Genomic DNA, 19,119 nt, shown 5'->3' with positions numbered 1-19,119 from the left:
TCAAAGTAACTGCTGTTGACTTTAGCTCCAGCGCACTCTGAGAAAAAAAATGACATTTCCAGTGGCTAAAACAAATCTTTGCTGAGGAGAGAAAGGAGAGAAAGACACAGAAATGTCATTTGTTGCCCCCTAGTAAATAAACAGCCCATCTATTTGTCTCCACGGGAACATCTTGCCTGGTTCTGAGCATGCAAAGCAGTTATAATAGAAGAGCCCAGAACTGGAATTGATGAACAAATAGCTCACTTGGCATTTCCCACCCACTCCCTGGAGCAGCCTTCCTCTAAGCATTAACATTTTCTAGCCATGAATGCATTTGCCTTGGAAAAAGGTGATACATCTTAGAAATGTTGGAGATACTCACCTACTTTGGATACCACCGTCATTGCTACTGTTCCCTCCCTTGACCTGCTCTGAAGAATATATGGAGGACATATGTGGTGGTGATGTGCTTCCAAAGGTGACTTCCTTTAACAGTCTATGTAAAAAAGGGTGGATTTAAATTCAACCCAGGTTTAAGTCCCTTGTAGAGTTCTAATCCTTATTTATGGAAGAGGTAAACTGTACAGCCAGAGTCAAAGGTCCAGGCTCCCTTGCTTCTCTCCTCCCAAACTTATTGTAGCATGGGACATGGCTAATATAGCTAATTTTTTCTCATTGCTTATCTCTTGTACCAGATCGTCTCTTAGAATTTCCCCTTTTGTATTCAGTGGAAAGGGACTGCCCAATCAGTGCATGATGACTCAACCATTGAGGAACCCACAGGCTTCTTCTGAGAAACAGAGTACAAAGAGAAAGCTCTCTAATAATGAAGACTTTTTCAACCCCAAGCACCATGGGAACCTGAGATACATACATACATACATACACACACACACACATATGCACACACATGCACACACACACACTCCTCCCTATATTTAGGGTGTATATAGAGATGGGAGGAAGACCATGGCTTTGTTTTGCAAAATTTTCCTTGGACAAATAAGAAAAGCAAACATTTGGTGTATGCCCTATTATATTCTGAAAAGATAGAACTGATAAAGGTTTCAGAAGACCTGAGCTCAAGAGAGATAGACAAGCAAGATGCTACAGAAGTAGCCTTGACCCTGCAGTGAGGAGACATGGGCTGAAATCCCATCTCTGCCCCTTCCTACCCATGTGACCTTGAATGTGTCAACTGACTTCTCTGACCTTCAGTCCCTCATTTGTAAAATGAGGGTTTGGACAAGATGATCTTTCAGCTAAAGATCTACAATCCCATGAACCCTGCAAGCCTCAGGTCCTCCTCTGCTAAAGATGAATAATAATGCTTGTATTACCTCCCTCAGAAGGGCAAGGAAAATCAAATGAGCCTTAAGATGCTACAGAAAGGGGAGCCAGAGATGTAACTAGGGGAGGAAAAGCAGAATTTTGTCTCAGGTTAGCAAATGGAGAAGGTGATGACTTGTATGTGACATCTTTGAGCAGCATTTTTTAAAAATGAGGCTTTCATGCCTGCTAATAACAGTGATGATAATTTATGATCATAATGATGATGATAATGTTGATGATGGTGGTGATAATAATAACTAATATTAATAACTAATAATAATAACTAACATCTACACAGTGCTTGCCGTGTGCCCAGCACTGTGCTCAGCTCTGTGAGGTAGGGAAAACCCCACAGTGTCTGCTCGTAAGGAGCTCATAGTCTAAGGTTCCTTCTTTTCTAGTGTTCCCTGGCTTGGGCAGCTCTGGGTTGAGCTTATATGTTTTACCTGACAGCTGCTGAGACTTTGATCCAATTGTGGTTGATAAAATAAACTGAAGTACAGAACCTGTCACATGCCCCTGGAATTCCCCCACAGGCACCACTCTTTTGGAGCACTGAGGGACTGGCAAACAAAGCCTAAACCAGGTGGGCATTTTCATCTTTGCTTCCTCAAAGTGAGCATCTCATGATCAGAGCTGAAATGGGAGGCCAGCCTGGGTACAGGTGTGCCTCTTTCTCATTCAAGGTTTGCTGGCACTTATCTCAGAAAAGTTCTGAAATATTTTGTAAAGGATTCTGAATAAGGCGGGACAGAAGATATATTTGTCCTAGCTGTCTCCTCTGATCTGGGAGTCTTGATGTATCTACCATTGCCTTAGAATTCTTAGGGAAAACTCTCCCATTCCATAATCATAAGAGTATAGCTCTAGAGCTGAGAAGTGACCTATAAATTATTCATTTCAACCCCCTCATTTAACAGAAGAAAATAAAGCCTAGACTCTGAGAGTCCTAGGCTCATATCCCTCCTCATCTGTAATGGTCCTGGGGTGATGTTGATGGTAGGAAAGCTAGAACTCTGGGAGGTGAGGGATGGGGTCTGGGATCGGGCATCAGAGAGGCTGGAATTCCAACACTGGCTTGGCCACTTGCGCCTGTGTCACTATGAGAAATTGCTTACTTCTCTAGCCTTTATTTAGTCTCCTAGAGAGTGTTTGAGACAGTATTTAAGAGCAGGCATTGTCAACACTAAGCCCAACCTGCTATCCATGGTCCTTGCCACCTCAATGCCTAAGTGGGAAACCTAGGAAAAAACCCAGGTTCCCTGATCTCGAATCTGATTTATGGTACCATGGAATTCCCAGTTTGGAGTGGAGCTCAGTACTCCTCTATTCTAGGACTCGCAGAGCTTGCACTGATCCCAGGACCCCTCTGCCCAATCCCCACCCCCATACTTTCCCCGTGAGTACTAAAGGGTGCAATTATAAATAATTAAAAACAATTAGAGGAAATGGAGTGCTTTAAACTATACCAAGAGTTTAAGCTGTTTTGTATTTTCAGGCAAATTGGAAAACCAACAAACATGAACCAAACATGAACCGAGGGAACTTCCAAACATCTACCTTGATTTTCTAATATCATATGTTCTTTTGATGTGTATTTGTAATTGTTTGCCAATATTCAGCATGAATTGAGAAATTCTGTATTTAATAAAATCAAACATTGTTACAGTTACTACAAGATTTTAAGGGAAATTTATTCCACGCTTTGGAATCCCACTATTATCGATGCAATTCACTAATTAATAATATCAATCAAAGCATCCATTTCGCAGAATAAAAGAAAAGAAAAGTTGCAAGGGGTGGCTGGTACATTCTCACTGTCCATATCAGCTAGAGTCTGCAGGGGACATGAAATCACTAAATTTCTTTTAAAAATGACAGAGGAAAAAGTGATGCAAGTAGAACCAGGAAAGGGATGCACTTTGACTACAACCATGTAAGTGGAAAGATAATAATAAAATAATACTGTGACATTGTCATGGTCCTAAATTGTCATTGACCTCAAAAGAGAAGACTCCTGCCCCTTCTGCTCCTCAGAGGTGCAAAGTCAGATGGGTTCTTTCTCTCTTTGAATACCCAGCCAACATTGAGAAGATCTTTGCCCGTCATTGATATTCCCATCTTTAAGGGGATACATTCTATTCTAATGTCACAATACATTAAGCATCTATTGAGCTCTGGGTCAATACACTGAACAAATCACAAAACTGGATGTTTCCTAATCAATGGGCTTCCTCATTCAGTTACATTGTAGCTGATTTTTAATGCTAGAAAACCTATGCTGCTGAATTGTAATAAATAAATAAGCTTTTCTAAAAGACCCATTGAAACTAAATGGCTTGTCCAAGAGGTCATCTAACATACATGTTAGAGTTTCTTTTTTGGGTGGTGGTTGGTTGTGCTGGGCGGTCCCCTGCTTTTTATTCTTTGTTCTAATCATTGGCTCCTCGGGAGGGTGGAAAGGACATAGTGGGAAATGCAGATAAAAAAGAAGAGGTATCAATAATTTTCCATTAAACCAATAGCTAAGATTTGTACTGACTGAATGTGACATGGCCTGCTGCTCTCCTCATCACTGTTATGGAGAACTGCAGGAGGCTCTCTGGGCACTCTGGGCACACCAGGCACATCTGTAGGTAACAGATCAAGAAGGCTGTGGTCAAGCACTAATGAATCGTATTCAAACTGTTTGCCAACAGGGATCAAAAGTTCTGCAAATTCCTGTCAAGATTCCAAAAAGAATACTGGGGACCTCACTGGAAGAGTCATGTCTGACTTTTCATGACCCCATTTGGGTTTTTTTTTTTTTTTTACAAAGATACCTGAGTGGTTTACCATGTCCTCCAGCTTGTTTTACAGATGAGGAACTGAGGCAAGCAGGATTAAGGATCACACAGCTAGGCAGCGTCTGAGGCCAGATTTGAACTCAGGAAGACGAATCTTCTTGACTGCAGGCCCAGTACTCTATCCATTGAAGTGCCACCTAGCTGTGTGACCCACTCACACTTGGAACCAGAAGTCTCTGCCTCTGGCCCTATAACACTGCAACCTATCAGGACCCAAGGAAAAGAATTCAGTGAAGAACATAGCAGCCTGCCTCCACACAGTCTGAACCTTCCACTCCTTAACTGTGCAACAACCAGGTATTCAAGACAGACTCTTCCCCAGGGTCCCCTAACCCCAGCCTGCTGCTCCAGGTCCTCCTCACCTATCTCCTTTAACTGTTCTCCAAGTGCATTTGCCAGAGTTCTCTCACATTCCAAGGTTGGTGACACCATCCAGCTGCTCCCTCTAATTCTCTCTCTTCCCCAAGACTCCAATTGCTGACTTTGCATAGACACACAGAGAGAGACTGAGATAGAGAGACAGCCAAAGACAGAGAAAGAGACAGAGACAGAGAAGAGTCAGAATTAGGGATAAGTTTAAAAAGCCTTGAAGGGAAGCTCTGTAGTATATGGAGGGGCAATATGGGTTCCTCCTCTTGATATTAATTATGCCATTTTAGAATACACCTCCATTTTCACATAAACAGGTAGCCAAATCCAACCACATTGCTTTGCCTCCTTCAGCTGCAGATCTTGAGTAAGTCAATGAGCACCTACTCAATTAAGCACCTACTTTATGCCAGATACTGTGCTAAACTCTGGAGATAAGAGAAATACAAATAAATGAAAAAACTAATCCCTGTTCTCAAGGTCTAAAGAACAACCAACCCAAAGACAGAGTCTATCCTGCCTCAGATCTCTGAGGACCACGGGATTAGGAGGAAGTTTCTTTCCCTTTCCCAAACACAACAAAAGCTTGAGTCAAAGAGGAATCTGTACCTCGACAAATTGACCTTGTTACAAAGTGCCTTTCATCCTGCCCCTCCCCGACACCCCTCCCCCATTCCTTTCAGTCCTCAGTAGCTGACTCAGGGTCAATGTCGTGATGAAGTTAGTTCAGGGAAGGCGGGGTCGCTATCAGTGCCCTCCATATAACCATCACTCACATCATGAGCCTTTTCTCTTTTTGCCTCATAAAAACCAATAAAATTTTTCATCTTGTTTTATTTGCCTTCTGAGGTCATTTAAAATAAATTGTTTCAAACACTGGCCATTTCCCCTTTGTTGTTTTTATTAGAGGACTAAGAAATATATTTTTAGGAAGAAAAATAACTGAGTAAGAGTAAAGATGGGAAGTGCAGACCTCCGGTGATGAATGAGCCTGACTCTCCTCAAAAAGAATGTATGAAGGACAGTTTAAGAAGAACCCCAGAGCATGCTGCTATATCAGAGGGGCAGCTTTTGTTCTTGTTCTGGAGTCAGATCCGACTCTTCACCACCCCGTTTGGGGTTTCCTTGACAAAGACACTGGAGTGGTTTGCCATTTCCTTCTTTGGCTCATTTTACAGATGAGGAAGCTGAGGCAAATAGGGTTAAATGACTTGCTGAAGGTCACACAACTAGTAAGTGTCTCAGGCTGGGTTTGAATTCAGGTCTTCCTGACTCTAGACCAGGAGCTCTACCTACTATGCCACGTGGTATTTGGAAGAGTTGTAAATCTCCTCGGGCTGTCTCCCCCACTCTCTAGCCCCCAGCATTTACTGGAGGTTCAAGCTACTCTAAGATGGAAAGTTATTTAAAGTTTGTGACAAGATCACATCTATCGCATATGGTTGGGGGGGGGGGGGGTTAACATATAGTGGCAGCAGCTACTAAATCTCCATCCCAGCATCCCCTGCCTTCCATGGGACAAGAGGTGAAAGGAGCAATGGGGGTTCCCTTTGCCAAGGGCACCAAGAGCAAAGGATGTGAGAGAAAAGGTTGAAGAAGACTCGACTTGTTTTTGATTCTTGCTTACTCAACAAAGTTACCCTTCAATTGCTCTTTCAGTTGTTTAGGAAATTATCCTTCTCCCTGTGCTCCTAAAAATGGAGTCAGGGCAGCTTAAACCATATAGCACTTGGTTGTTCCGGGGAAACCAGCCAGCCTGAGTGAAAATATATATATATTTTAAATTTTCTCAAAAGTGACCTATTTCTTTATTTTTCATTTTTAACATTCAGTTTTATAAGATTTTGAGTTCTAAAATTTTTCTCCTCCCTCCCCTCCCCTCTCCCCAAGATAACATCCAATCTGATATAGGTTATACATGTACAGTCATGTTAAAGATATTTACACATTGGTCATGCTGTGAAAGAAGAATCAGAACAAAGGGAAAAAACCATGTGAAAGAAAAAACAAGAAAGAGAGAGAAAATAGTCTCCTGCAATCTGCATTCAGACTCCATAGTTCTTTCTCTGGATATAGACCGAATTTTCCATCATGAGTCCTTTGGAGTTGTCTTAGATCCTTGCACTGCTGAGAAGAGCTAAGTCTATCAAAGTCAGTCATCACACAATGTTATTGTTACTATGTACAATGTTCTCCTAGTTCTGCTCGCTTCACTCAGCGAGTCTTTCCAGGTTTTTCTGAAATCCACCGGCTCATCATTTCTTATTCCATTACATACAACTTGTTCAGTCATTCCCCAATTGATCAGCATCTCCTTGATTTCCAATTCTTTGCTACCACAAAAAGAGCTGCTGTAAGTATTTTTGTACATGTGGGTCCTTTTCCCTTTTTATGATCTCTTTGGGATACAGATGTAGAAGTGGTACTGCTGGATCAAAGGGTATGCACAGTTTATAGCCCTTTGGGCATAGTTCCAAGTTGCTCTCCAGAATGATTGGATCAGTTCACAACTCCATCAACAATTCATTAGTGTTCCAATTTTCCCACATTTTCCCCAACATTTATCATTTTCCTCTTTTGTCATGTTAGCCAACCTGATAGGTGTGACGTGGTACTTCAGATTTGTTTTAACTTACATTTCTCTAATGAATAGTAATTTTTGTATTTTTCTTCGTTTGACTATAGATAGCTTTAAGTTTTTTCATGTTTGTATCCTTTGACCATTTATCAATTGGGAAATGACTTATATTCTTATAAATCTGACTCAGTTTTCTATATATTTTAGAAATGAGACCTTTATCAGAGACTGGCAGAAAAGATGTTTCCCAGCTTTCTGCATCATTCTAATCTTGGTTGCATTGGCTTTGTTTGTGTAAAAACTTTATAATGTAATAAAAATTATCCATTTTGCATTTCATAATGTTCACTATTTCTTGTTTGGTCATAAATTCTTCTCCATAGATTTAACAGATAAACTATTCCTTGCTCTCCTAATTTGCTTGTAGTTTCTGGGTAGAAATGTTTGAAACTCCACATTTCTGCTGAAGAAGGTCCCAAAATGACAGAACATAGGAGGGATGGTCACTGGGGATTAAAGAATGAACATCCTGGGTAAAGAAGATCTCCCTCTTCCCACCATGATCCTTTTCCTTGGAGGGGCTGTGACTGCCTCGCTCTCAGAGTTGCCTAAATTCATTCAATTCCACGTTTTTATAAACTAGCTCCAAAGTCTCCATCTCAGTCCTCAGCTGAATTTGCTGTGTTTATTTATAAGATCATTGGATCCTTAAACCTCTTTTTTTTAAAAAAGAAAAAAATAATTGCTCCTCTGGATAGGTTTTTTGCTCTCTTCCGGGAGATGTCATTTTGGAGATGGGGCCATTCAGACTTGTTCGAATCGGAGTAATAATTCATGGGAAATGAGGCCAATGTAAATGATGGCCCCCACCCAGGCAAGGCGGGTGAAATTAAATCGAGCCTAAGGACCAACATATCATTCAGAGAGAACTCCGTGTGTCAAGTGGAGGAGGGGGGTTGGAGAGGGAGGAATTAATGAGTTAGTTATTAAAGCATTTTGAAATGTGTGAATGAATGGCTTTGTAGGGAAGGAGGTGTAGCATCTTCAAAATGTTAAGTCTGTGGAGCTGAGGCTCTAGGGAGAGAAAGGCAGAGGAAACCAGGGGAGGGCTGATATGGTGAGGTTGCGGAGGTGAGTGTGGACATGTCAATGGATCTGTGATCTCCTCAATGTGGCTGTTGCCTCTAATGGTGTAGCTAGCAACACATTCATGCTTGCTCATCACATGGGGATGAATCCTGTCCATAGGGACTGGACCTAGGATTTCATTGTTACCTTGAAACTCCCAGGTAAGGAAACTTCCTCTACTAGGGAAGGTTGGCACCTTCTCTACAACTTACAGTTTTAGGGAGCTGCCTAGCATCCTGAGAGGTTAAAGTGACTTACTCAGGGATGAAATGGATGAATTAGACACATTTCTGGCCCTTTCATGGTGGAGACATGGTGCAAAGCCATGTTGTGGTATGCTGACCTTCTCATTCTTCCTCATTTACAAAACTCTATCTCCCATCTCTGTGCATTTGCATGGGTCATTCCCTCTACCAGGCTGTATACCTTCCTTACCTCTATCTGCTTCACAGAGAATAACTTCACAGAGGATAATCAATGGTGTCAAATTCAAGTGGAAATGGACTCTACCACTGAACATTGTCTTAGAAAACCACAAACTAACATTATCTATGTTGTACTATATTTTTATTTATTTTGTTCAATATTTCTGCAATACTTGGTCATCTGATTTGACCCACATTTGGGAGTTTTGGGGGCTTCAAGCTTGATGTTCCTGTTCCACATGAGACTTTTCCCAATACCCCCAGCTGCTGGTGTACCTTGTTCTCCCAAACTACCTTGTATTTGCTTACTAGGTATTTTTGAATGCAAATAGCTAGAGAAAGAAATGGTAAACCACTCCATTATCTTTGCCAAAAAAACTCCAAATGGGGTCTCAAAGAGTCAGATATGACTGAAAATGGCTATATACATCAAAATGTATATATGTATATGTATTAACTTTTTATCTATGTTAACTATATTTTTACATATACTTTTCTTCATTAGAATATGGCTTCATTTTTAGTAAGAACTGTATCATACTTTATTTTTATATCGCTAGCACTTTGCACAATGCCTGGCATATATTAGGTGATTAATAAATACTGATCAATTGATTAATCATCATTTAATAATTTCTATAATTATAGAACAATTCTGCTGCTCAGTATGTCAATATATTTATCAGAGTTCATCATCCCCTCCCCAGAAACAAGATTTCCAGATCCACTGGAAGTTTAAAAAAATTACTCAAACATTTTTTAGGAGTAGACATTTTACAATCGGATGAAGATGTCCTGATCTAACAGCCTCAACTGGACTTCTTTTGAACAGTGTCTTTAATATATTGCCTTGGGTGGGCCAGTGGATAGAACACTTGACCTGGAGTCAGGAAGACCTGAGTTCAAGTTCAAGTTGAGACACTTGCTAGTTATGTGACCCTGGGCAAGTCACTTAAACTCTGCTTACCTCAGTTTCCTCATCTGTGAAATAAGCTGGAGAAGGAAATGGCAAACTACTCCAGTATCTTTGCCTCAAGCCCCAAATGGGGCCATGAAGAGTTGAATGTGACTGAACAACAACAAAATAAGTAAAAAAGTGAAGCCCATCAGTAAAATTTACATTTTTCTAATCTTCAACAGCTTGCTTTTTAAAATTTCCACACTCATTGCAAATATTTGTTCTTTGTGGGTGTGGTTCCTCAGTTGTTTCCTTTTGCCTGCACTAAACTGTAGAGGAATCAGTGACAACCCCTCTCTAACTGCCAATTCCTTCTAAAAGTCGTTAGCTTTTTTCTGAGAATTAATCAGGCTGTTTTGTGGCAATTGTTTGTTCATTTTTGGCTTTTAAAAAAATGTCAAACATACTTTCTTTTGCAATTCAATGTAATTGATCTTGTTTAATTGTATGCTAGAAAGACTTATGAAATGAGTGACTTTCCCATGGCAACAGCCATTGCAATATCTCTAAAAGTCATTGAAGTGTGCTCCACAAAGCTATAACTTTTGCATATCCCCCTAAGTGATATTCATTTTTAAAAGCAACAGAATTAAAAAGAGGAGAGAGGAGTGGGGAAGAAGAGAGTGAGGAAATGTGTATGATATGACAAAAAAAAACTCACTAAAAATGAGGAGTTCAAATCAGCTTCATTTAGTTAAGGCACTCTTTCTGAGTCAGCCTAGCATCAGTGCAAGCACACATATATCACCACAGATGTCACAGAGCGAAATCATACCAATATTATGGCTGGTCCCAAATAATTCATATAGAATGCATTTTAAATATAGTAGGTTATTGTAGATCAGAGTTCAGAGTTTATCTACTGATAAGTCAAACTTAGCCCCTCCAGTCCCCAAAGAAGAAAGAAGAGAGGGAGAAGCTTCATGAGAGTCAATGACATCAGAGTGGGAGAAAATGGGTCATAAGGGAATGAGGAGGGCCAACTGAAGAGGGAGAGTGAATATTAGAAGACAAAGCCAGGGTTATAAACCTGGGAGACTGAAAGGATAGTAGTGCCCTCAATAGAAATAAGGAGGTATGGAAGATGGGTGAGTTTGCAGTGGAAAGGTAGAATTCTGCTTTGGACATGTTGAGTTTGAAATGTCTATGGGGCATTCAGTTTAAAATATCTGAAAGGCAGTTGATGACATGGAAGTGAAGAGTGAAGAGAAAGTTTAATGTAGCTACCAAAGGGCGTGTGATAGAGAATCAAGGAAGGAGTAAAAGGAATGCCTCATCCTCGGTGAGAGCCTAGTTGATGTTAGAGGACACATATTTGTGGTGAATACAGTTAGCTTGTTTGCCTAGATGTGACCTTTTCTCTAGCTACATTCAGACATGGAATGAATGAAGTGATCCAAGCTTGGAGTTTGCCACGGTGGGAGCAGGGCTAGGACAAGTCACCAAGAGAATAGAGGGTAGTGTGGCACTCAACTGTTTAGCCATAGGTAGAGATTGGGAAGAAAGGTAAGTGAAGGAGGAGTCAGTGTACCAGCCTGGGCAAATGTTGAGGGGTGAGGAAAATTGGGGGTCTTTGGAGAACAAAGAATGTCCAGCCTGTTAACAGGGCTCTCTAGACTGATCCTTGGATCATACACAATGACTCGATCAACAAGCATTACAGTATGGTAGGCACTAGGAATATAAGCACCTACTTGCAAGAACCTTGCAGTCTAATGGGCAGGAGAGAACAAGTACATGTGTAAGTATAGACAGTACAAATACAAGGTGGATTGGGAAGGAGGGCAGCAAGCCTTCATACAAAAGATGGTGCTAGGCCAAAATGATCAGGTGCACACACCAAGCCTTTCTACCTTGGCAGGATCTCTTGTAATTTATTAAAGTGACATACCCTTCAGGGAATCAGGACCAATATCTCACTTGTACAGCTTTACTGTCTGTAAGATCTTGGGAAGGGCACTAAACTTCTCTGAGCCTCAGTTTTATCATCTACAAAAGGAGGGTCTACATTGTGTCCCCTCCAACTCCGATCCTGCGTCCTCCACACCAAGGTGAGGCATGAGAGGAGCCATAGTGAAAAAAGAGGGAAAAAGAGAAAAAAGTACCAAGGAAATCATAAACTTCCATATCTGCAAACACACATTAACATCTCACCCCCAAAACCAGGTTAGGCATCTGTTATCTTTTCCAGCAGTGGACATCATATGTTGAATCACACTATGGCAGGATCACTCTAACCACCTCTGGTGCCTTTCAGTGTGCAGAGCCAAATGATCCTCCATTCATAGAGTTGACAGAAACAAGTGGACCTGCCCCGCCATGATCAGAGCAGGTAGGACTTCAAGACTAGATTTATTATTAAAAAGTGCCGAAGTTCACACATGCATATACTGGCTTGTTTTATGTACAGTGATAGTTTTAAGGGATGAAGCAGAAGCCTCTATTAATACCGCTGGAGAATACTCATAGTATTCTCCCTGGTCTTTTTTTTTTTCTGAAGCTATTGTCCTCACCCCAGGCAAAGAAGTGATATGCCAGGATTTGGGATGTGCAGTAACATCTCAGCACACCTGCCAGCCAGCCAAGTAATTTGATCCCCACGTCATCTATCACTTTCTGCAGAAATGGAAGGATGATGCCTCTGATTTGGAGCCTACTCATTTGTAGTCTACGACTTCCTTCCTCAAAGCCTCTAATCACCCTGGGCACTGGGGGCCTCTCTGTCACTGCGCTCGTCGTTGATCACAATACACTTTTAACAGCACTCTGATTTTTTTTCTGTACCTAGCTAATTAGGGAGACAACTCGTCATTTAAAAACCAAATTGAGTTTCGAAACATTTCCTTGACGCATCTGCTTTGGAAAATGCATCCTATGAAGCTAGCATTAAGAGCAAATACTATTAAGAGGGCACAAGGTAAGCTCATTTGGCTGCTCAAATTGTATAACACAATGAATTAGTATGGTAATGTGCCTGTAGAGACCAAGAGCAGATAATGGAGGTGAACAGAGGTTCGGAGGCTGGGGCTGGAAAAAAGCAAAAGTAATTCATCATTATGTTGTAACAATAGAGGGATACATTTCTCATTTCTCCCTCATCCAGTCTCCGCCCCTGAAAACCGCACAGGTGCTCTTTTGCAGCGTCCAGCTTTGGCAGTGGGAGTTTCCTTGGCTGGACCAGCAGACCAGCTCCTTCTGCTTTGGATAACTAAGCAAGAAGTCAAATAAAGACACTTGTTCATTGGTGCTGATACGTGGTGGTACCGGGATGAGCAGTGAACCTTTCTCTTACAAGACATGAAACAATCATCTTCACATCCCTGACAGATAGAAGGAGGGCTCATTTTGGAAGGGCAGATAGGAAAGAAATATTTCACAAGGATCCAATTCAAATTTCAACAACCTCTTCTTAAATGACAATATGTTTGTTTTCTGGAGCAGATAGGTGGTACAGCGAGTAGAACACTGACTCTGGAATCAAAAGGACCTGAGTTCAAATCTGACCTCAGATACTTGCAAGTTGTGTGACCCTGGGCAAGTCACTTCACCCTATTTGCCTCAGTTTCCTCATTTGCAAAATGAGGTAGAGAAGGAAATGGCACAACCTTCCAAGATCTTTTCCAAGAAGACCCCGAATGAGGTCATGAGGAATAGAATACGACTAATCAACCAAACATGTTTGTTTCAAAAGAGGCTGTGTGGTGAAGTGGTAAGAGAGGAGCCTTCAAGTCAGGAATTCCTGGACCCAAGTGCCACCTCTGATGCTTACTAGCTGTGTGACCTTGGGCAAGTCACTTAACCATTGGGTGCCCCAAGCAACTTTTCATGAATTATAATGATAATGACAATAACAGCTAGCATTTATATAGCATTGTAAGGTTTGGAAAGCACCCTATAAATATTACTTCACTGGAAGGAAAGAAAGATTTATTAAATACCTACTATGTGCCAGACCCTGAGCTAAGCATTTTATAAACATGATCTCATCTGATCCCCAGCATAACCCTGATAGGGAAGTGCTATTATTATCCTCATTTTATAGATGAGGAAACTGAGGCAAACAGAGATGAAGTGACTTGCCCAAGGTCATGCACAAGCATCCTGCTCACTGGTGATGAGTGACTCTATTTAGCTAGGCTGGTCCTCAGAAAACAAGCCCAGGCTTTTCCTGTGACCAGATGATGATGAGGGGACCTTATTACTTGACTGGCAGGCAGATGTGCTTGGGATATCACTACTCACTGGATCCCTTTCCTTGTCTGGGCTGAGAACAACATGAAGCCTCAAATGCTCTTCAGCCTTATAGAAACGTCCAGAGTCACACAGGTTCACCTCCATCTATGGTGAGGCATGAAAGAGCCACCCCTCCCAAATGTTTTTGGAAGTAGTATCCACATAAGGAAATCTCAGATCCAATGGAGTTTTAGAGTATGTGTGCCAGGAGTTCTCTCCTCCTCTGAGTTAAGCCTGAAGATACTATATCTTGCAAAGTATCTGACCACTTCTTGGAAAAATTCTTTCCATTCATGGTGGATTTGACCCAGCGTGCATGTTTGTTCCTGTTTTTCTAGGAAGAACCTAATTAAGAATTTTGTGGCTAGTCTATAAGAAAGCATCTCTGGGCTGTCAAAACCAGCATGTCCCGGTAATGAGTGCTGTGGTTTCTTCTAAACACAATGGCAAGCTTCAGTTGTGGTGTAGAGTGGTGAAGTTGGCTTATTGGTCTGGAGTCAGGCTTTCTCTTCTTGGGCAGGGGTGGGGTGGGGAGGATAATGATGCCTTGAATGTGTGGGGCATATTTCTCCCCAAGCACTTCCATGTGGGAATATGGAGTCCTGCCCCTCGGATTTGCATAACCTCAGGGATGAAAGGGACTTCCTTTTCCACTGAGTCCAACTCGTACCTGTTAGATAATCTCTAATGAATGGTACTCTAGTCTCTGAAGATTTCCAGTGAGGGGGAGCCCTTTCCACCATTGGAAAGCTCTCCTCCTGGTGAACTGGAATTGGTTGCTTTTGTGAATTCCCACTCATTGCACCTGGTTTTGCCTTCTAAGGTCAAGCAGAACAAGTCTAAATCCTTCCAATGTGGGCATGATTTACAGCGTTATCCATAATGGCCATATTTAGCAGCTATTTTCCCCCCTCTCCACTCCCCCAGGCTTCCCTTCTTCAGGCTAAACATTCCCAGGTCCTTCATTCTGTCTTCATCTGTAACCTTCTCTAAGCCTCTCACTGTCCACATCTCCCTCTTCTGGACATGCTCAGCTCATGTGTATCTTTTCCAAAATGATACATGATTAACAGTGATAATAGACATTATATAAAACCTGAAGGTTTGTAAAAGGTTTCACAGATATTCTGATTAGATTCTTAGAACAACCCCACACGTGGAGGTCCCGCACGTGACATTATCCTCATTTCCATTAATGCGGAAACTGAGGCTCTGAGAGATTAAAGTGACTGCCCCAAAAACAGCTAGGAAGGGCTGGAGGTGAGATGTGAATGTCTGTGTTCCTAACTCTAGCACTCCCAACACAGTGCTCTAGGCATGGTTTGAGCAGGGTCATGTAAAAGGGTTCGATCAGGTCCCCTTTTCTTCCTCTTAGTGCAGAGGAAGACCAAAAGGGCTTTTTTCTTGCTGTGACAATAGAGATGCTGGATCCAGTGGCTGAAGTGTGCTAATCCATATTTCCTCCTGTCCAGGCAACTGATACTTGGGAAGTTGACTTCCTCCACTACCAGTTGTGAGGAGAAGGTCTTTATACAGAGTTGAATGACTGTAAATCAGACTGCATTTATGGGTAGAATGAAGCTGTGTAGTATGGTGAGGACATTCTCATCCCAAAAGATGAATGATTCAAGGTAAGGTGCTGGCTCAGGAATCAGGAGACATGGGTTCAATTCCCATTCCTGAGAATCACAGAATCACTTCTGATGCTTCCTATCTAAATGACACCAGACAGAGCTCCTCATCTCTCTTTGGACTCAGTTTCTTCAACTCTAAAAATGAGAGGGTTGCAGTAGATGGACTCTGAGGTCCCTTCCATTTCTAGATTTAGGACCCTAGGAAAGCTAGGAAAAAAGGCTCTCATGACTGCCTCCAGACAGGCCCCCCTTTTTCTCCAGATGTGGCAAGCTACTTCCATGACCCCGACTTTCACAGAGGTTTGTCCATACCATCAGACCAGCCAGACCAAAAGCGTCCTCTTCATCATAGTCTTTATCATTATTTCAGTGCTGCCAACTCATCTATAGCACAGGAGTTGTTCATCTATTTTCCCCCATAAACTTGGTAGACTGGTAAAGCCTATGGATAACTTCTCAGAATCATGTTTTTAAATGAACAAAATTAAACATATAAGATTGTAAAGGAAAGCAATCATATTGAAATAATAAAAAAAACAAATTCATAGACTCCAGGTCAATGAGACCTGCGCTAGCCTGGTCCCACTACATTCCTTCCAGAACATTGCATATGGCTGTAAGCCCATTATATTAAGTCTGAATGTTTTGAGCATATCACCTTTTCAGGCCTGGGTAATCATCCATTTCTTCTCTCCTGGCATGATGGTGGCAGCGAAGGTCACCGGCTCTTTATATGGGTCAGCCTCTCATCTACTCTGAGTTCATTTGCCCAGGGTCTGACTGGGAATAAGGTAAATATGTCTGAATCATTGAAGATGCTTACAAATGCCTGGTCCATGATTTTAAAGCCCCCACACATCTAATAAACATGAAATGACTTTCATTCTTTCCATTGGTGGTGGATTGGACCAAGTTCGAATTTCTGTTCGTATTTTTCAAGGAAGAATGTAATTAAGGCTTCTTGTGGGTAGTCAGTAAAAAAAAATATTTCCCATAGTTCTTAAAACCAGGATCCTAGAGTCACAATAATGAGCAAGAGGGAAAACGATTCTCCTCCTCTGAATTAATCATTCTGTTGTGAGAAAGGTATGAGGGTGAAAGCCCATGAGACTCAGGCCACACATTTCTTTTTCAAAATGTCTTCACCTCCAATCCTTCTTTGTGTTTGAGCAGTAACTGAATGAGTCCATTTCTTTCACGTTTCTTGTCGTTCTCTCCTCACGTGCTTCATCACCTTGGGGAGGGGGCAATCTTGTTCATCCTTCATTCATTTACTAGATATGCGTCAGCCAATGAACATCACCATTTTCTTAGAAAACAATCCAACCTGTAGCTTTTTCCTCTAAGAGCATAAGAGAAAAAGAGTGAATTCAAATAATTCCACTGACATCTCACTTTCTTAGGCAGCTAGATGATACACCAGCTACAGTACTTACACGCAGAGTCAGAATGACCTGAGTTAAAATCCATCCTCAGATACTTTTTAAATGGGTGACCCTGAGCAAGTCATTTAGCCTTTGTTGGCCTCAGTTCTCTCTTCTTTAAAAAACAGGGATAATAATAGTATCTAGATCTCAGAGTTGTTGTAAGAATCCAGTGAGATAATAATTGTAAAGCACTTAGCATCGTGCAAGGCACATATTAAATGCTAGATAAATGTTAACTATTGTTATTATTGAAGGAAGAGAATTCTAAAAGCAGAACAGCAATAACAATAAGCATTTATTAAGCACTTACTGTGTGCCAAGCCTGGGAGTAGAAATACAAGCCAAAAGAAAGTCTCTGACCTCAAAGAACACCCACAAAGGAGCTGCGATGATGGTGGAAGGTGTAGCCCCCTCAGGGAGGAGAGACTGTATTGCAAATGCAAGTAAGTGGAACAGAATTTGGGAACTAACTCATAGTCAAAGGAGCAGTGAAGGCTGGTTTTTAGACAGCACTTTACACTTTGCGAGGGGCTTCCAAAAACGTTCCATTGAAACCTCCCCAGCACTGTTTGAGGTAGGTGCAGTCATTGGATCTAGCTTACAGTTGAGAAAACTGAGTCAGGGAAGTTAAATGACTTGCTCATCTGAGTCAGGATTCAAACCCAGGTCTTCCAGATTATGAGTCCAGCACTCCCAGGATCCAGTGCTCTAGAACATGGAACCCATGAAGACTAGCCTGAAGTGGGCCAGCCATAGGGACAAGAAAGAACCCACCATGTTGCACTCCCACCCCCTCCATGGGCTTGGAGTCAGGATCCAAGACTGAATCCTCTCCAGCATTTGGAATATGAGTACCCAGTGACAGTACAGGTACCAACCACTGACTATTGACTTTTAAAAATCTCTTACTTGCTCCTTGGGTCTCATTTATTTAAAGGTGCTTCCTCAGAGAAAATATGGGATTTAGGGACAATTTTCCTCACTCTTTCACAAGGGTAAACAGAGGAAAGGGAAAGCCTAGATCCTTCCTTCTGGACCTTCCTTAGAATCCTATGAAATTAGAGTGTGAGACTTATAGACCATTGAGGTCAAGCCCCTTATTTTACAGGTGAGGAAACTGAGGCCCAGCCAAGGGGTCTTACCCCAAATCACTCAGCTAATAAGACAGAGCCAGGAGTCTTCTGGTGACAAATAGAATATCTTTCTCCAAAGGGCTCTTTCTTGGGGACTGAGGTTCATGACATAATGCTGTTTAGGTAATCCCATCCATTATTCTCCAGAAAAAATCCAGGAATAAAATATCCTAAAATTCAACAAGTGGTCAACTACTGAAATCCTAGGTCTTGACTGTAAGCATTTTGTGGTCACCCCACCACAGGGTCTCGTTTTTGGGATGACCATCCATCTACACTATGTCTATCCAGCATGTACAAGGTATCTCCCTTTGGAACGGGAGCTCCTGGAGGAACCATGGTTTTGCCTTGCTAGCCTTAGCAAGTGTTTAATAAACACTTTTGACTTTCTGACTAATCTTTGATGAAACAGAGATTCAATTACATAAGCACAGACCTATCCTGATGTACTTCCCACTCACTGTGTGAAATTTCGACCATTAAATTGAGCCTCATGTATTTAATGAATGTTGGGGGGGTGGTTGGGTGAACCTGGAAATTCCCCAGCATGGGGACCATGTAGAGTGGGCACTCCTTCCACCAAAGTCAAGCAGCAACTCCTCTGTGATTTAGAGCCCCAGGACACTGAGACAAACATGGCATCATAGATTTAGAGCTTGAAGATTCTTCACATCCAACCCTCTCCTTTTATAAATGAGGAAACTGAGACTGAGAAAGAGGCCAAGTGACTGCCTGAGTCACAAAGCTAGAATGTCTGATGAGTTCTTTAAATTAAAGCATCATTTCCATATGGCCACAAGTCCAATGACACTCCTAGAAAAAGCAGTTCCACGGTCAGTTTTGACTCTGGAAAACAGGTAATGAAATCTGTCTCCTTCCTTTCAGTAGAGAGATGGTGAATTCACCTGTATGGAAGGAAGTATTTTCTTTTTTTTAATTAAATTATTTTACTTGTTTTCAGGGTTCCACAATCACTTCCATATATCTTTGATTTTTTCCCCTCCCTCTCCCTCCTTCCTCACTCCCTCCCTGAGACAGCATACAATTTTATATAGGTTCTACACATACATTCCT

The sequence above is a fragment of the Notamacropus eugenii genome, chromosome 3 (assembly GCF_028372415.1).
Source record: "Notamacropus eugenii isolate mMacEug1 chromosome 3, mMacEug1.pri_v2, whole genome shotgun sequence".
Lineage (NCBI taxonomy): Eukaryota > Metazoa > Chordata > Mammalia > Diprotodontia > Macropodidae > Notamacropus > Notamacropus eugenii.
Note: the sequence above shows the minus strand (reverse complement) of the source record.